The sequence below is a fragment of the Muntiacus reevesi genome, chromosome 2, assembly GCF_963930625.1.
Source record: "Muntiacus reevesi chromosome 2, mMunRee1.1, whole genome shotgun sequence".
Lineage (NCBI taxonomy): Eukaryota > Metazoa > Chordata > Mammalia > Artiodactyla > Cervidae > Muntiacus > Muntiacus reevesi.
In genome coordinates, this window is record NC_089250.1 from 198,157,824 (window position 1) to 198,177,363 (window position 19,540).

General features: G+C 37.5%; 1 protein-coding gene and 1 pseudogene across 1 annotated transcript in view; one reads left to right on the top strand and one right to left on the bottom strand.

Annotated features, from left to right (window-relative positions):
* LOC136158513 (phospholipid-transporting ATPase ABCA3-like) overlaps window positions 1-19,540 on the top strand; it is a 240,741-nt gene that overhangs the window by 183,004 nt on the left and 38,197 nt on the right. The gene's annotated exons all lie outside the window — the stretch shown is intronic.
* Window positions 11,270-12,674, bottom strand: LOC136159052 (small ribosomal subunit protein uS2-like; annotated as a pseudogene).

Genomic DNA, 19,540 nt, shown 5'->3' on the forward strand with positions numbered 1-19,540 from the left:
CTGAGTTTGTGCCATAAGGTAACCAGAGAAATGGGTGGAGGGCATGGAAGAAAGCATTGAGATATATATATATATACACATACACATTATTTTCTCAAATGTAACAGAGTGCAGTGACAGCAATAGTCATGATAACATCCCAAGTTTGGGAAAAGGCAAATACTCTTTCTGGCTGAAAAAAATCTGATTACCTGTAAATGAATCAAATGAAAAACAGGAAGAATGGTTATTTCACATAACCTGCTCTTACATATTTGGAGTTTGATATAAAACAGTGATTTTAAAAAGTGATTATGAAAGATACTGAGAAAGTAAAATTTGTCCAGGTTTGGGCTCCATTTGGATGTGGGTTATAAGAAAAGAAAGGAACCTAAGATATTGCCCAGGAACCTATCTTGAGCCAATGAATGAGTGAAAGTTCTGTTTATACAGATAGTAAAGACAAGAGATGAGTATATTTGGAGAAGAATATGTTGAATGTTAGATGTTTATGACACATTTAAATGGGAAAATATCCAATAGACAGTTGAAATCTATGATAGTGAATTGATATGGAGATATAAATCTCTCAGAATTCATCAAAGTACAAGTGAAATTTAAACTGTGGAAGTGAGACAATCTATTTGGAGTATGTATAATAATGAGAAGAAAGATATGGGCTGAGTCCTGAGGATCAACATTTCTAAGGCATGGAGTGAGAGAGAGAATGATTGGAGAAAAACTTGAGAAATATTAGTGAGTTAGGAAGAAAATCTGGATAAATATTTTTTAATTGGGGTATTGTCGCTTTACAATGTAGTCTAAGTTTCTGCTGTACAACAAAGCAAATCAGCTATATGCGTCCATGTGTTCTGTCCCTCTTAGACCTCTCTCCAACCCATCCCACCCATCTAGGTCCTCACAGAACACTGAGCTGAGCTCCCTGTGCTACAGAGAAGGTTCCCAATAGTTATTTATTTAACACATGATAGTGTATATATTTCAGTCCTAATTTCCCAATTCATTCCACTCTCCTTCCCCCGATTCTGTGTCCACACCTCTGTTCTCTATATCTGCATCACTATTCCTGCCCAGCAAGTAGGTTTGTCTGTACCATTTTCTAGATTCCACATATATGAGTTAATATACGATGTCTGTTTTCCTCTCTCTGACTTACTTCACTGTGTGTGACAGAGCCTAGGTCCATTCACTTCTCTAGAAATTATCCAATTTCAGTCCTCTTTATGACTGAGAATATTCCATTGTGTAAAAGTACCGCATTTCCTTTATCCATTCATAGGTCAATGAATGTTTAGGCTGCTTCCATGTCCTGGTTACTGTAAATAGTGCTGCAGTGAACATTGAAGTGCATGTGTCTTCTTTAATTACAGTTTTCTCAGGGTATATGCCCAGTAGAGGGATTTCTAGATCATATGGTTCTATTTTTAGTTTTTTTAAGTAATCTCTATACTGTTCTCCATAGTGGCGGTAACAGTTCACATCCCCATCACAGTACAAGAGGGTGCCTTTTTCCCCACACCCTCTCCAGCATTTAGTCTTTGCAGATTTTTGATGATGATCATTCTGACCAGAGTGAGGTGACACCTCATTGAAGTTTTAGCCTGCATTTCTCTAACAGTTGGTAATAGTGAACATCCTTTCATGTGCCTCTTGGTCATTTGTATGTCTTCTTTGGAGAATTGTCTATTTAGGTCTTCTGCCCATTTGTTGATTGGGTTTTTGCTTTGATGCTGTTAAATATCATGAGCTGTTTGTGTATTTTGGAGATTAATCCCAGTTGCTTCATTTGCAAACATTTTCTTCCATTCTGAAGGTGGTCTTTTCATCTCATTTATGGTTTTCTTTGTTGTATAAAACCTTTTGTGCTGTGCTCAGTTGCTTCACTGATGTCTGACTCTTTGTGACCCCATCGACATTATCCCACTAGGTTTCTCTGTCCATGGGATATTCCCAGCAAGAATACTGGAGTGGGTTGCCATGCCTTCATCCAGGTGATCTTCCCAACCCAGAGATCAAACCCACATCTCCTGTGTCTCCTGCATTGCAGGCAGATTCTTTACCACTAAGCCAGCTGGGGAAGCCTGTGCAAGACCTTTTAAATGTAATTAAATCCATTTTTTAACTTTTGTTTTTATTTTTATTACTCTAGGAAGTGGGTCAAAAAGATCTTGCTGGGATTTATGTCAGAGTGTTCTTCCTGTTTTCCTCTAAAGTTTTATAGTGTTTGGTGTTACATTTAGGTCTTTAATCCATTTTGGGTTTATTTTTGTGTATGGAGTTAAGGAGTGTTCTGATTTCATTCTTTTACATGTAACTGTTCAGAGTTCCCAGCACTGGATAAAATTTTATCACAAAATCCACAAGAAGGAAAAATGTCAAGAAGAAAATGAAACAGAGATATTAGGCAAGATAGGCCTTAACAGTGTCCACTGGACATCACTGAAATAGAAATGCAGTGGAATGACAAATAAACAGTGAGGATAGGGAAATAATGAATGTGGATCAAACCTAGAAGAAAAAAAAAGATGTCAAAAAAAAATGGAGAGAAGAATGACATCCAGAACTTAAGGAGTTGGTAAAGACAGAATTGTCATTTTTAGCAACCAGAACATATTTGTATAAATGGGGTTGGGGGGAGCAATTTTAAAGGTTTTTTAAAAGGAAAATTTTAAATATATAGTGATAGGTGTGTGTGTGTGTTAGTTGTTCAGTCATGTCCAACTCTGTGCAACCCCATGGATTCTTGCCTGCCAGGCTTCTCTGTCCATGGAGGTAAGAACACTGGAGTGGGTTTCTATTCCATTCTCCAGGAGATCTTACAGACCCAGAGACTGAATCTGGGCCTCCTGCATTGCAGGCAGATTCTTTACCGTCTGAGCCACTAAGGAAGTCCCATAGTAATAGGAGCTATCTGAAAGAGAAAGTATTCCTCCATACAAATTATAAATCAAAGCAATATAAAATGGTTTCAAGTAGCAAGTTATTTGCACTCCTACCCACCATTTGCCTCATTCCATCCCAAGTCTTACAAGTCTTACAAGAAGGAAACCATTTTTCTTATTCTATAGTTTTTTTATATATACAATCAATTATAAAGATCTGTTTTTCCATTTATTGCACAAAATGTGGTATGCTGCATACAGTGTTTTGGACATTGCCAAATTGGTTTCCAAATGTGGATATATAAATATGCACTAAATCAGCAATGTCTGAGAGTGGCCATTATCCTACACTGATCACAGCAGAGCCTATCATCAGTTTTTTGGGCATTAGCTGGTCTGATCATGGTACCAAGCAGTCGGGCTCATCACCCACTGTGCAGCCTATTACAAGAAAAGACTTTATTGGAAGGGAGCCAAGCAAAGGTACAACCGCAAAAATGATAGAATGATCTTGGTTCCTTTCCAAGGCAAACAATTCAGCATCACAGTAATTCAAATCTACACCCCAACCACTGATGCCAAAGAAGCTGAAGTTGACCTATTCTGTGAAGATCTACAAAATCTTCTAGAACTAATAGCAAAAAAAAAAAAAGATGTCCTTTTCACCACAGGGGATTGGAAAGCCGAAGCCAAGAAATACTGGAATAACAGGCAAGTTTGGCCTTGGAGTACAAAATGAAGCAAGGCAAAGGCTAACAGAGTTTGGTCAAGAGAACACACTTGTCATGACAAGCACCCCTTCCCAACAACACAGGAGACTCTACAAATGGACATCACCAGGTGGTCAATGCTAAAATCAGATCTATTATGTTCTTTGCAGCCAAAGATGGAGAACTATCTTTTACTTGTCAGTAAAATCAAGACCGGGAGCTGACTGTGGCTCAGATCATGAACTCCTTATTGCAAAATTCAGGTTTAAATTGAAGAAAGTAGGAAAAACTTCTAGGCCATTCAGGTATGACCTAAATCAATCCCTTGTGATTACATAGTAGAGGTGATTAATATATTCAAGAGATTAGACCGGATAGAAGGAGTACCTGAAGAACTAAAATGGAGGTTCATAGCATTGTACAGGAGGCAGTGATGAAAACTGTCCCCCCAAAAAAGAAATGTATGAAGGCAAAGTGGTTGTCTGAGGAAGCTTTACAGATAGCTGAGGTCAAAGAGAAGTAAAAGGCAAAGGAGAAAGGGAAATATATATTCAACTGAATGCTGAGTTCCAGAGAACAGCAAGGAGAGATAAGAAGGCCTCCTTAAATGAACAATGCAAAGAAATAGAGGAAAATCACAGAATGGGAAAGACTACAGATCTCTTCAAGAAAATTGGAGATATCAAGGAAACATTTCATGCAAGGATGGGCACGATAAAGGACAGAAACAGTAAGGAACTAACACAAGAGGAAGAGATTAAGAAGAGGTGGCAAGAATGCACAGAAGAACTATACCAAAAAGGTCTTAATGACTGGGATAACCATAATGGTGTGGTCACTCATTTAGAGCCAGACATCGTGCAGTGTGAAGTCAAGTGGGCCTTAAAAAGCATTAGTACAAACAAAGTTAGTGGAGGTGATGAAATTTCACCTGAGCTATTTAAAATTCTAAAAGATGATGCTGTTAAAATGCTGCACTTAGTCCGTCAACAAATTTGGAAAACTTGGCAGTGGCCACAGGACTGGAAAAATTCAGTTTTCATCCCAATCTCAAAGAAGGGTAATGCCAAAAAAATGTTCAAACTACCATACAACTGTGCTCACTTCACATGCTAGTAAGGTTATGCTCAAAATCCTTCAAGTTAGGCTTTAGCAGTATGTGGACCTAGAACTTCCAGATGTACAAGCCGGGTTTCAAAGAGGCAGAGGAATCAGAGATCAAATCGCTAACATTTGTTGAATCATGGAGAAAGCAAGGGAGTTCCAGAAAAACATCTTTCTTCTGCTTCATTGACTACACTAAAGCTTTTGACTGTGTGGATCATGACAAACTTTGGAAAATTCTTCAAGAGATGGGACTACCAGATTGCCTTACCTGCCTCCTTAGAAACCTGTATGCAGATCAAGAAGCAACAAGTTCTGTTGGACTGTATGCAGTCCAAGAACCAGACATGGAACAATGGACTGGTTCAAAATTGGGAAAGGAGTGCATCAGGGCTGTATATTGTCACCCTGCTTATTTAACTTACATTCAGAGTACATCATGTGAAATGCTGGGCTGGATGAAACACAAGCTGGAGTCAAGACTGCTGGAGAAATGTCAACAACCTCAGATATGCAGATGATACCACACTAATGGCAGAAAGTGAAGAGGAACTAGAGTCTCTTGGTGAAGGTGAAAGAGGAGAGTGAAAAAGCTGCTAAAGACTCAACATTCAGCAAACTAAGACCATGGCATCCAGTCCCATCATTTCATGGTGAATAGAAGCGGAAACAGTGACACACTTTATTTTCTTGGGCTCCAAAATCACTGCAGAAAGTGACTTCAGCCATGAATTTAAAAGACACTTGCTCCTTGGAAGGAAACCTATGACAAACCTAGACAATGTATTAAAGAGCAGAGACATCACTTTGCTAACAAAGGTTCATATAGTCAAAGCTACTGTTTTTCCAGTAGTCATGTAAGTATGTGAGAGTTGGACCACAAAGAAGGCTGAGCAGTGAAGAAATGATGCTTTCCAACTGTGGTGGTGGAGAAGTCCTTTGGACTACAAGGAAATCGAACCAATCAATCCTAAAGGAAATCAACTCTGAATAGTTATTCGAAGGACTGATGTTTAAGCTCCAATACTTTGACCACTTCATGCGGATTGCCAGCTCTCACTGCAAAAGACCCTGATGCTTGGAAAGACTGAAGGCAAAAGAAGGAGGTGGCAGAGTCTAGAAAAAGACTCTGATAAGGTCATAGTTCCTGCATCTGAGGCAGTCCGTGTCCCGGCACACTTGGCGCTGCCAAGGTCCCAGCAACCCAAGAAGCTGCACCACCTTCATGCTCAGTCATCACTGGGGCAGAGCTGCCACAGGCTAGAAAAAGCCCTAGTAGCACCATATCTCCAGTGACAATAGCTGCCGGTGCTCCTGCATAGCCGGCATTGCCAGGGTCCCCATGATCCAAGCAACTGCACCACTTCCATGCATGCTCTTCACTGGGACAGAGCTGCCAGAGGCTAGAAAAAGTCCTACATCTGTGCACATAGGGTCACTTTGATCATATCCAACTCTGAGATCCTGTGGACTGTGGCCTGCCAAGCTTCTCTGTCGAGGGGATTCTCCAGGCAGGAATATTGTAGTAGGTTGCCATGCCCTTCTAAGAGCATGATATTTCCTGCTGCCCTAACCACTGGCTCCTCTGGGTACCTGGTGATGCCAGGGCCACTGCCACCCAAGCATCTGTGCCACCTCCACACCTGGCCCCCACTGTGTCAGACCCAAGTCCTCCAGAGCAGCCTCAGCAACAAACTCCAGTGGATGATCCACAGGCAGAGGTGAAGACAAAACCACAGGTGAAACCCAGGGGCAGTGTGGCTAAGGAAGAGGACCCAAAACCTTCCCACCGGCTGTACAAGCTGCAGATTAAATCCGCCTGATCAACCAGGCCGACTCTGTGTCTATGGAATGTATAAAAGGACAATGAGAGCTCTCACAAAAGAAAACACACTAGTTCTGACAGCTGTGGACATTGGAGGCAAGAACACACAGGAGAAGGACCAGATTAGAGTCTGAGATGCCTCCACAGCAGGTCTACATACCAGCCCAGTACCGGAGGGCATCCTAGAGAGTCGAGGTGGACTGTGACTCCCAGCGAGGAAAAGGACTGACAGCAGAGACTCAAGAAAAACATTTATTATTCTTATATTTTGACTTGTTCTGTGGTTGCTTCTGGATATTTTTTCTTTTTTCCCTTTCCCTTTTTTTCCCCCTCTGTTGCTGTAGTTGTCAATTTTATTAGTACTATTAAATCTAAGCTTTTGAGAATTTTTTTAATCACACTTTTTTATTTCTGTTATATACTTCTGCCTCTTTGTTAGCCTTATAAGATTCTGTGGTGTTTTCTTTTTTTCTTTTTTCTCTTATCTTTTAAATTTCAATTTAATTTTAAATTTAAATTTTTTTATTTTTTAGATTTATTATTATTTTTCCTACATTTATTCCTTTTTTGCCTTTCCTACTGTTCTTTTCTCATTGCAGTTAACCTTTAATATATATATGTAAATCTTCTTTATCTACCTCTATTTAACTTTACACTTCTTTCTTTTTCTCACTATATTTTCATTATTTTCATTGCTTTATTCCCCAGTTGGCACCTTGCTTTAGTTTTGTTTTTCAGTTTGTGCTTTAGTTAGTTTTGCTCTTAACTGATGGATATCATTTTAGATTTCCTTTGTTCACTGGATCAATCTATTGTACTTTTTTTTTCTTTTGGATTGTTTTGCTTTTGCTTATGGGTATATATGTATGTGTGTATATTCCATTATTTTAGCTATTATTTGCTTGATTTTGCAATTGCCACTTGTCTAGGGTGTGACTTTTGTTTCTCATTTTTGGGTATTTGTTTTAATCCCATTTAATGCCATAACAAACCACCTGTGGAATCTCCATTCCCAGCCAGAGATCAGGCCCTGAGCCTTTGGAGTGAAAGAACTGACTCCAAGACCTTAAGCTACCTAAGAACTCCTAACACTAGGGAGTATCAAATAGTAAGAACTCCCACAAAGGCAACCACTTTTATACAAGACCCAGCATAGCCCACCTGCCAGTAGCACCCTGTGCCCGACACCTCATCAGAACAACAAACAAGACAAAAACACAAGCCCAATCATCAGCAGACAGGGTTACCACCTCATTCAGTCCTCCCCATAAGAGGAAAAAGAAAAACAACAACAACAACAACTCACCTCCTCCCACCAGGGCACAAGTACAAATCACACCCTACTTGAAGTTTACACAAACCACTGGACCAAACTTACAAGGGCAGAAACCAAAAAGAGAAAAGAATTCAAACTCAAAGCCTGGGAAAAGGAGACCTCAAACACAATAAGTTAAAAAAAATATATTGAAAAGGCAGAGAAATACTGCACAATGAAGGAACAGCCTAGAAGCATACAAGTCCAAGTAAATGAAGAAGAAATAGGCAAACTACCTGAAAAAAAATTCAGAATAATAGTCAAGATGATTCAAAACCTCAAAAATACAATGGAGAAAATGCAAGAATCAATTAACAAAGACCTAGAAGAAATAAAGAATGAACATACAGAGACAAATAGCACAATTTTTGAAATTAATAATACTCAGGAAGGAATCAATACCAGAGAACAATATGGAGGTTACTTAAAAAATGAAAACTAGGGCTACCGTGTGATGCAATTTTAAAAGGGATTTTTTAAAAATTTTCACTTTCTGATATTTCATTGTGAGTGCAAAGAAATAGAACCAATTTCTGTATGTTAATCTTAAATCCTGCTACCTTGCTGAAATTGTTCATCAGTTCTAGTAGTTTTTCTGTGGAGTCTTTAGGGTTTTCTATATATAGTATTCTGTCATCTGCAGAAGACTCTAAAGAGTCCCTTGGACTGCAAGGAGATCCAACCAGTCCATCCTAAAGGAGATCAGTTCTGGGTATTCATTGGAGAGACTGATGTGGAAGCTGAAACTCCAATACTTTGACCACCTCATGCGAAGAGCTGACTCATTTGAAAAGACCCTGATGCTGGGAGGAATTGGGGGCAGGAGGAGAAGGGGACGACAGAGGATGAGATGGTTGGATGGCATCACTGACACAACGGACATGGGTTTGGGTGAACTCCAGGAGTTGGTGCTGGACAGGGAGGCCTGGGATGCTGCAGTTCATGGGGTCACAAAGAGTCGGACACAACTGAGCCACTTAACTAAACTGAACTGAACTGAACATCGGCATATAATGACAATTTTACCTCTTATCTTCCAATTTGGATACATGTTATTTTCTTTTCTTGTCTGATTGCTATGACTAGTGTTTCTAATACTATATTGAACAGAAGTGGTGAGAGTGATCATCCTTCTTCCAGATTTTAGCAGAATGACCTTCAGCTTTTCACTGTTGAGTATTGTCTGTGAGTTTGTCATAGATGGTTTTCATTATGTTGAAATATATTCCCTCTATACCCACTTTATAAAAAATTTTTTATCATAAATAAATATTGAATTTGGTCCAGTGATTTTTCTGCATCCATTCAGATGATTATGTGGTTTTTGTCCTCTTTTGTTGATGAGGTGTATCATGTTGATTGATTTGCAATGTTGAACCATCCTTGTCAACTTGGGGTGAATCCCACTTGGTCATGGTTTCTTTTTAATGTGTTGTGTTTGGTTTGCTAGTATTTTATTCAGAATATGTCTTTGGGAGTGTCCACTCCTCTTCAATCTTATGGAAGAGTTTGAGAAGGATAAGTAAAACTTCTTCCTTGTATGCTTGATAGAATTCCATAGTGAAACCACCTAGTCCTAGAATTTTGTTTGCAGGGAATTTTTTTTTTTACTAAAAATTATACTTCACTTCTAGGTCTGTTCAAATTATCTATTTCTTCTTGGTTCAGTTTTGGTACACTGTATGTTTCTAGAAACTTGCCCATTTCTTCCAAGTTGTTGACTTCATTGTCATGTAATTGTTCATAGTATTCTCTTATGGTTTTGTGTTTCTGTGGGATCAGTTGTTATTTCTCCTTTGTCACTTCTTATTTTGTTTACTGGGGTCCTCCCTCTTTTTTCTAGGTAAGCCTGGCTATAAGTTTGTCAATTTCATTTACCTTTTCATAAAACCAGCTCTTGGTTTTATCGTGTCTCAGGCTGGGGAGTGCATCAAAGTGGCCAGAACCATCTGTGCTGGTCTCTCTGCCCTCCTGCTGCATTTTGGCTATTGCACTCTCCTTTGAGCCTCTGAAGCTCTCTTCCTGTCCTGACTGATCTTCCACTCAGTAAGGTTTGTTCAAATGTTGAGAGACTCTTTCCTCTTTCACAATTCCCTCCCAAGGGTGCAGATCCTATCTCAATTCCTGTTTTATTTTTCCTTCATCCTACCCAGTTATGTGGTGGTCTTTCTTACAGATTTGTTTGTATGGACTCTTCTGCCAGTGTTCAGAATGTACGTTGTTAGAATTGTTCTACAAGTACAGTGTACTTGATGTATGTAGGAGGAGGTGAACTTCATTTCCTTCTATTCTGCCATCTTGATCTAAGTCTTTATTTATTTTTTATTTTTTTGCATTTTATTAATTTTTTAATTTAGTTTTAATTGGAAGATAGTCATTTTACAGTTTGTGTTGGTTTCTGCTATACAACGTGAATCAGTCATAAGTATACATATATCTCCTTCCCCTTGAACCTCACTATCCCCACCCCATCCTACCCCTCTAGGTTTTCAGTAGCACCAGGCTGAGTTCCCTGTGTTACACAGCAACTTCCCTAGCTATATATTTTACATATGTCTACCTAGGTCTTTAAAGGTTTACAAACTTCTTTCTCAATTTCTATTTTAGATTTTCTGTACTTTCTGAGTGGTGAAAGTTTTGACCCCATGTGTAAACCCAGTTTATTCTATATTTCTAGAGGATTTTATTTCTGCCCATGACCTGGACATTTTAAACTCTGAGCTATAATTCCTCTTCAAATTTTCTGCTGTGTTCGAGTCCAAAGGCTTTTATTATTTCGTGTACTTTATTTCAACTTGAAAAATTTCCTTTAACATTTCTAGTAATGATAAATTAGTTCAGCTTTTGTTTTTCTGAGAATGTCTTTATCTCCCTTTCATTTTAGGACAGATTTGCCCAATATAGTATTCTTGGTTGGTAGGTTTTTCTCTTTCTTCTTTCAAGACTTATCTTTAATGTTTGACAATTTGATTATAATGTATCTTGGTCTGGATCTCTTTGGTTTATCTTTTTGGCTTTCTTTCTGCTTCCTTGATTTAGTTTTCCTTCCTCCAATTTGGGACATCCTCAGACTTTTTTTTTTTTTTTTTTAATTGTTTATTTTCCAACATCCTTATTCCATTCTCTATTAAAGAGACTATGGGAGAATAGCTTCAGTGGTAGTTCCTACCCATTCAGTGACCTGAGCATTGGGAGTTGCAGACCGGTCTGTAATGCAGGCTGAGTGCTCCAGTTTTCAATAGGAAGCTTCTGAGTAAGCATGGAGGGCACTTTCAGACTAGTCTGCAACCTAGGGCTGAATAGCAATAAATTTGGAAGCTGAAGCAATCCATTCGTCTTGAAATTTCTCCATGCTTACATCCATTTCAGAAGTGACCTGCTTTTGATTTTCAGTCTCTTCAAAATTTTGAAAAGTAGAGATCAGACATGATCTTCATGCCTTCAGGTTTTCATAAGAGATGATACGTGCATGCACAGAACTTCCTGGGACAGCATCCACAGAGTGAACTCCCTTAGATATTACATAGATGGTAATATCTATGAGTGGGAAGGAGAGTCTATGTTACACAGAGCAATAGTAAGTAGGCTAACATGAGATACCTCTGGAGAAGCTGGTGGTAAGCCCTGGGATTAGCAACCACCAGAAGTCATAGCTCCTTGCAGGCTGCCTGAATATGGTTAGGGAACGTTCCAGGAGTGAAACAGCCAGCAATAGGAGTGGATGCAGTGGCAGCAACTTTACCACATCTTGCTGACCAGTATTCCTGGAGGATATGACTCTGGTATCAGCCAGGTTTTCAAGGCAACAATGGCATGAGCTGTCAGCAGAAACGTCTCCCAGGTTCTCTTCAGATTTATGATGTAGATGTTACCACTTTTTCTTTGTAGATTAACTGTTCCATTTGCAAATTAAGGTTGATGCCACCTAAGTAGGTTCCTGCTGCAAGGAATTTGAGGTCATACACCTCTTTCATTTGCTGGGCATCAAAGGCTCCAGACGTAGTGGAAGTTTTCCTTTAATTTATGACAAGAGCTCAGAACAATGCACCCCTCTCTAGGTAGCAAAGAATGGCCAACCATTATTCCTCTGAGTGAACTTTCTGTCCCTTTCTTTCTCTCTTAGCTTTTTCAGACTCCCATAATACAGACATTGGTACACTTGATTGTAACCCATAAGTTCCTTAAACTGCCTTCTCTCTTTTTTATTCTTTTTTAAACATTTTGCTCCTCTTGATTGATTTCCCTTTCCTGTCTTCGAATTAACTGATACTTTTTTCCACTCGATCTAGTCTGCTGTTTATTTTCTCTATTGAAATATTCAGTTCAGTTATTGTATTCGTCACCTCTATAAGTAGGTGGGTTTTTGTTTGTTTTTGTTTTTTTTATAAAGAGGTTTTTGCCTAGTTGTTGTTATTGTTGTTCAGTTGCTAAGTCATGTCTGACTCTTTGAGATGCCATGGACTGCAGCATGCCAGGCTTCCCTGTTTACTATCTCCTGGAGTTTGTTCAGACTCATGTCTGTTGAGTTGGTGATGCCATCCAACCTTCCGATTCTTTGTTTCCTCCTTCTCCTCCTGCCTTCAATCTTTCCCAGCATCAGGATCTTTTCCAATCAATCAGCTCTTCACATCAGGTGGCCAAAGTATTGGAGACTCAGCTTCAGCATCAGTCGCTCCAATGAATATTTGGAATTGATTTTATATTTTACAGTACTTTTACATATTTTTTTTCTCTTTGTTGAAATTCTCACTTTCTTCATACATTGCTCTCCTGACCTCTTCAGGCATCTTTATGACCACAATTTTGATTTCTCTGTCACATAAACTATTTATCTCCATCCCATTAGGGTCAGTTTTCTGGATATTTATCTTTTTCTTTTGTTTGTTCTTTTATTTCTCTCTTCATTTTCCTCGAATGTTCATATTGGTTTTTATACTTTGAATAAAACAGCCATCTCTCCTAGTCTTGACAGACTGGCCTCATATAATCCTTGCCCATCAGCCTGATTAAAGATTCTTAAGTGCCTCTCTAATCTTTCTTTTTGTCCAAATTGCCATCTTTGTTCTTAGGGGCCCCCGGGAGATTATGGTATGCCAAGTTTCATCGGTGCCCTGAAGGAAAGGAAATGTGCACATGCTCCTAGAAAACTACTAAATTGTCTGCCCTGCCAGCTCCTAGATGGAACTTAATTGGAAGCTCAAACTTCAGGCAACAGCTGGGAAAGATGTGGCATTGTATACACTGTGTTTCTAAAATTCTGCTAATTTCCTGCACAGTCACCTCCCAGGTGCAGACTAGGTAGAAACATGATGCTCAGGCAGTAGCTTGAAAAATATGCAGTCTAACCCTTTCCAGGAAGAATCTGAAGTATTTTCACCTGCTCCTTCTACAGTGAGCCTGGTGAGCAAGTGTTTATAACCAGAGCAAGTGTTTACACATCAGTTTAGAATGACTGCTTTGCCTCATATGGTCCTGGGGACACACAAATGCCAAGCTCCTTTCAGTCTCATAGCTGGGTGATTTGGGAGCCGGATTTTCAATTGGAAGCCATAGAAGCTGGGACATTAGATGTGTGGTCCAAAATCTTCACTCCTCAGGAAGAAATTGGGATTTGGAGTACATCCAAGTTGTAATCCAGGGACAGAGTTTATTTCATTAATGTGTCTCAGCTTTTCCAACCTATTGTGTTGTATTTCCTGTCACTCAGAGTATAAGAATCTCTCAACTATGTAGCTGTTTATTCAGTGCATCTGTGAAGAGAGAAAGTCATTATCCTCCTATTTCTTTCTGACATCACTTTCTGTCACCATCTTTCTGACATCACTTCAGCATTTCATATTTTTAAAAGTCATTTCCTTTCCTGTGATGTCTTTTCATATTCTTTATACATTTTAAATTATTGACATTTCTATTTCTTTTGTTTCTTCATATGTTATTAATCTCTGTAATATGAGTTCCAAATATATTTTACTTGCCTCTTGACTTTGCTTACATTGTTTTGCCCTGCAGAAACTTCTAAGTAGGTAAATATATATCAATTTTCTTTCATGGCCACTTGAATATGTCATTGGTACAGTAAAACTCTTTAGCTAAAATCAGTAGAAACATACCTGTAGTCAAACAAATTTAGGTTTATTTACCTTGCTGCAGCAAAGGGAAATGCACAACAGAAGAATTGAAGGGCTCTAAGTAAGAGGGGAAGGGATTGTTACAGGATTTTAGTTTCTGCTGGAGATTAGAAAGAAATAGAGATTAGAAGCTGCAGGAACTAGGAGAAATCTTGTATTTTCAAACAGAGGTAGGAAGATTAAAGCAAGGTAACAGATGTCATTGTCAAAATAAAAGCACCAGTTACATATGCTAGTCAGAGAGAAAGTTGTTCAGTTATTTTTGTGATTGGAGACTATCCTTGTCTCTGTCTTATTTCAGACATAGTCATGGAGTGGCAATTCTATCTTGTTCCACAACAGTTAAGGAGTTGCCTTGTCTAATTGTTATTTACGATCTTTGAGAATTGTTTATGTTGTGCTTAGTATATTGTGTATCCAACATAGATTTCTTTTTAGATGAATCATGTAAATAAATTAGTCATTTATTTTCATTTTTGAGTGTTTTTAAGAAGAACGAGTATTGAATTCTATCAAATGATTTTTCAGTATCCATGGAGAAGGTCTTACTATTTTCTCCTTATATCTGTTAATAGGATAAATTGTATATTTATATATATATACATATCTTCTAATATTAATTCATTATTGCATCCTAGAATAAACTCTAGTTGCTCAAAAGGCATCAGGTTTCAGGAGGCTGCTGGATTTTATGTATTTTTTTTAGGAGTTTTCATTAATATTCAGAAGTGAGATTAAAACTTTTATATCCAGCAAAAATATGCTTTAAAACTGAAGACATTTTTATTGGTAATATCCCCCAAACTGGAAACAATCCAAATGTCCCTTCACAGGTGAATGGATAAACAAATTGTGATATAAGAATGCAATGGACTTGCATAAGCAGTACAATGGACTAACTACTGATGCATACAACAATATGGATGAATCTCAAAATAATTGTGCCAAGTGAAAGAAGTTGGATTAAAGATATATATACTATATGATTCCTTTTACATGAAACTCTTTTTAAACTTTAATTTATAGTGACAGAAAGTACATCAGTCATTATCTGAAGAGTAGGGGGTAAGGAAGAGTGGGAGGCAGGGATTACAAAGGGATACAAAAAAACTGTTCGGAGTGTTGGATACACTGACTATCTTGACTATGGTGATGGTTTCACAGTTTGTATATTTATCAAAGTTATCACAGTGTTTAATATGTGCAATGTATTTTACATCAATTATACATTAACAAAACTGTTAACAGAATATGGTGGTGAGTGGTAACAAAATAAAACTTATTTCAGAGAAAACAATATATGATTTCTTACTACCAGCACACTCTTGCTATAGGAAATACTAAAGCATTTACAGAGTAGGAAATGGCAACCGACTCCAACATTGTCTGGAAAATCCCATGGACAGAGGAGCCTGGCGGGCTATAGTCCATGAGGCCGCAAGAGTCAGACACGACTGAACGACTAAGCACAAAGCATTTACACTTCAAGAATACAAAAACTGATCCATGACAAAAGGCGTTCAACTAAAAAAAAGGAATGAAAATGAAAAGAAAATAAAAGTTAGAAACATATTAATAAATGCCAATGTACATTGATTTTTAAAATAATATTAATAAGAATTAGAATTGATACATATGGCAATGCCCAGATACAAGTTCCAAATGTTGTAAATGAAGTTAAAATGTTCTTATTTGTACAGTCTAGAAGCAAACTAGGCTATTCATTTTTCTTTTGATTTATTAATTTGACTATGTGTAATATATGACTTTATGTTATAATATAATAATGTGACTACTTTATGCTATAATATTAAACAAAACTTTAAGGCAATGACTATTACTACAGTTAGAAGAATGTAACTACATGGTTTTCATCAGAAAAACATAGTTTTAAATTTTAGGTGTTTAAGAATACAGTCTCAAAATTTATAAAACATTAAAAAGAAGGGGAATTCAAGGAGAAACTGATACTTATATGATTATAGTAGCTAATTTTAACATACTTCTTTCTTACCGTGATAGAACAAAGACATTAAAAATAATTAATATAGACTATTTTAAAAGAAAAATTAACAGGCTTAATCTAAAGAAATATATAAACATTGTACCCAACAAATGAAAAATAATGCTATTTTTTCATTCAAAGAATATTTATTTAGATGAACTGATTATATGTTAGATTAAAACAAGGCTCAATAAATTTCAAAGATTTTAAAAGACATGTGAATGTATATTTATAAAAGATACCATTCATACAACATAATATTGGTAAATACCAGGAAAAAAATAAAAGGAGAATCAGGCTTAATTATAAAACAAGATGGAATGCTGGCCTAAAAGCATCAGAGATGACAAAAGGGGCACTAATGCTAAAAGGTAACATTTATAAGAGAAATGGAAAAGTTACAAATATTTTTTGCACCAAATGACACAGAAACAACCTCCCTAAAGCAGAAACTATAGGAGATCTGAAAAGAAAAACAAGTAATATTGGATGGGTGAAAAGGTTCATTGGGCTAGTAAGATGGCTCTAGTAGTGCTTAATTGTCTTTAACTTCATTCAAAAAACTTTTATTAGATTGTACTGTGACAGCTATCGTATCAGTGTGCATTTTTTTTTTAATTTATTTATTTATTTTAATTGGAGGCTAATTTCTTTACAATATTGTGGTGGGTTTTGCCATACATCAACATGAATCAGCCATGGGTGTATATGTGTCCCACCATCCTGACCCCCTCTCTCACCCCATCCTTCTGGGTTGTCCCACAGCACCAGCTTTGGGTGCCCTGCCTCATGCATTGAATTTTCACTGGTCATCATTTTTACATGTGGTAATATACATATTTCAATGCTATTCTCTCATATCGCCCCACCCTCGCCTTCTCCCACAGAGTCCAAAAGTCTGTTCTTTACATCTGTGTCTCTTTTGCTGTCTTGCATATAGGGTTGGCATTACCATCTTTCTAAATTCCATATATATGCATTAATACACTGTATTGGTGTTTCTCTTTCTGGCTTACTTCACTCTGTGTAATAGGCTCCAGTTTCATCCACTTTATTAGAACTGACTCAAATGTGTTCTTTTTTATAGCTGAGTAATATTCCATCATGTATATGTACCACAACTTCCTTATCCATTTGTCTGCCGATGGACATCTAGGTTGCTTCCATGTCCTAGGTATTGAAAACAGTGCTGCAATGAACTTTGGGGTACATGTGTCTCTTTCAATTCTAGTTTCCTCAGTGTGTATGCCCAGCAGTGAGATTGCTGGATCATATGGCACTTCTATTTCCGGTTTTTTAAGGAATCTCCACACTGTTCCCTATAGCAGCTGTGCTAATTTGCATATCCACCAACATTGTAGGAGAGTTCCCTTTTCTCCACACCCTCTCCAGCATTTATTGCTTGTAGACTTTGTGATGGCAGCCATTTTGACTGGCCTGAGATGGTACCTCATTGTGGTTTTGATTTGCATTTCTCTGATAATGAGTGATGTTGAACATCTTTTCATGTGTTTGTTAGCCATCTGTATGTCTTCTTTGGAGAAATGTCTGTTTAATTTTTTGGCCCATTTTTGGATTGGGTCGTTTATTTTTCTGGTATTGAGCTGCGTGAGTTGCTTGTATTTTAGAGATTAATTATTTATCAGTTGCTTCATTTGCTACTATTTTCTCCCATTCTGAAGTCTTCCTTTTCAGCTTGCTTATAGTTTCCTTCATTTTGCAAAAGATTTTAAGTTTAATTAGGTCCCATTTGTTTATTTTTATTTCCATTACTCTGGCAGGTGGGTCATAAAGGATCTTGCTGTGAATTGTGTCAGAGAGTGTTTTGCCTATGTTTTCCTCTAAGAGTTCTATAATTTCTGGTCTTGCATGTAGATCTTTAATCGATTTTGAGTTTATTTTTGTGTATGGTGTTAGAAAGTGTTCTAGTTTCATTCTTTTACAAGTGGTTGACCAGTTTCCCCAGCACCAGTTGTTAAAGAGATTGTCTTTCCTCCACTGTATATTTTTGCCTCCTTTGTCAAAGATAAGGTGTCCATAGGTGCGTGGGCTTATCTCTAGGCTTTCTATTTTGTTCCATTGATCTATATTTCTGTCTTTGTGCCAGTACCATACTGTCTTGATGACTGTAGCTTTGTAGTATAGTCTGAAATCAGGCAGGTTGATTCCTCTGGTTCCATTCGTCTTTCTTAAGACTGCTTTGGCTATTTGAGGTTTTTTGTGTTTCCATATGAATTTTGAAATTATTTGTTCTAGTTCTATGAAAAATACCATTGGTAGCTTGATAGGGATTGAAGTGAACCTATTGGAGATAGTATACTCATTTTCACTATCTTGATTCTTCCAATACATGAACATGGTACATTTCTCCATCTATTTGTGTCATCTTTGATTTCTCTCACCAGTGTTTTATAGCTTTATATATATAAATATATATATTTATATATAATATATTTTATATATAAAATATTAAAAATATATTATATATATATAGGGTTTTTGTCTCTTTAGGTAAATTTATTCCTAAGAATTTTATCCTTTTAGTTGCAATAGTGAATGGGATTGTTTCCTTAATTTCTCTTCCTGTTTTCTCATTGCTAGTGTATAGGAATGCAAGGGATTTCTGTGTATTAATTTTATATCCTGAAACTTTACTATATTCATTGATTACTGCTACTGCTACTTAGTCACTTCAGTCGTATCTGACTCTTTGTGACCCCATGGACTGCAGCCCCCAGGCTCCTCCATCCATGGGGCTCTCCAGGCAAGAATACTACAGTGCGTTGCCATTTCCTTCTCTATATTCATTGATTAGCTCTAGTAATTTTTTGGTGGTGTCTTTAGGATTTTCCATGTAGAGGATCATGTCATCTGCAAACAGTGAAAGTTTTACTTCTTTTCTAATCTGGATTCCTTTTATTTCTTTTTCTTCTCAGTGCATTTTAAAAACAAAAAAATTTCAAAATTGGTGAATTTTTGTATAGCTACTTTAATATTGAAGAAGGAAAAAAAAGGAATATTTTCATCATAATTTGCTTTGTTATTTCTAGAAAGTTAAAAACACTACTGAAATGCAAGAAAAGATTTGTGCAGTGTATGAAGTGCTGTGATTGATCAAATGTGTCAGGGCTTCTGGTTCATTATGGCAGAGTGAAAAGAAGTGCACTCATCTTCCCCTGCCAGAGCACCAAAATCACAACTAGCTGTTGAACAACCATCAACAGGAGAATGCTTTGTTATTGTTCAGCCACTCAGTCATGTCTGACTCTTTGCCACTCCATAGACTGCAGTATGCCAGACTTCCCTGTCCTTCACTATCTCCTGGAGTTTGCTCAAACTCATGTCCATTCAATTGGTGATGTCATCCAAACATCTCATCCTCTGTCACCACCCTCTCCTCCTTCCCTCAGTCTTTCCCAGCATCAGGGTCTTTTCCAAAGAGTCAGCTCTTTGTATCACATGGCCAAAGTATTTGAGCTTCACCTGAAGCATCAATCTCACCAATGAACATTCAGGGTTGATTTCCTTTAGGATTGACTAGTTTGACCTCCTTGTTGTCTAAGGGACTCTC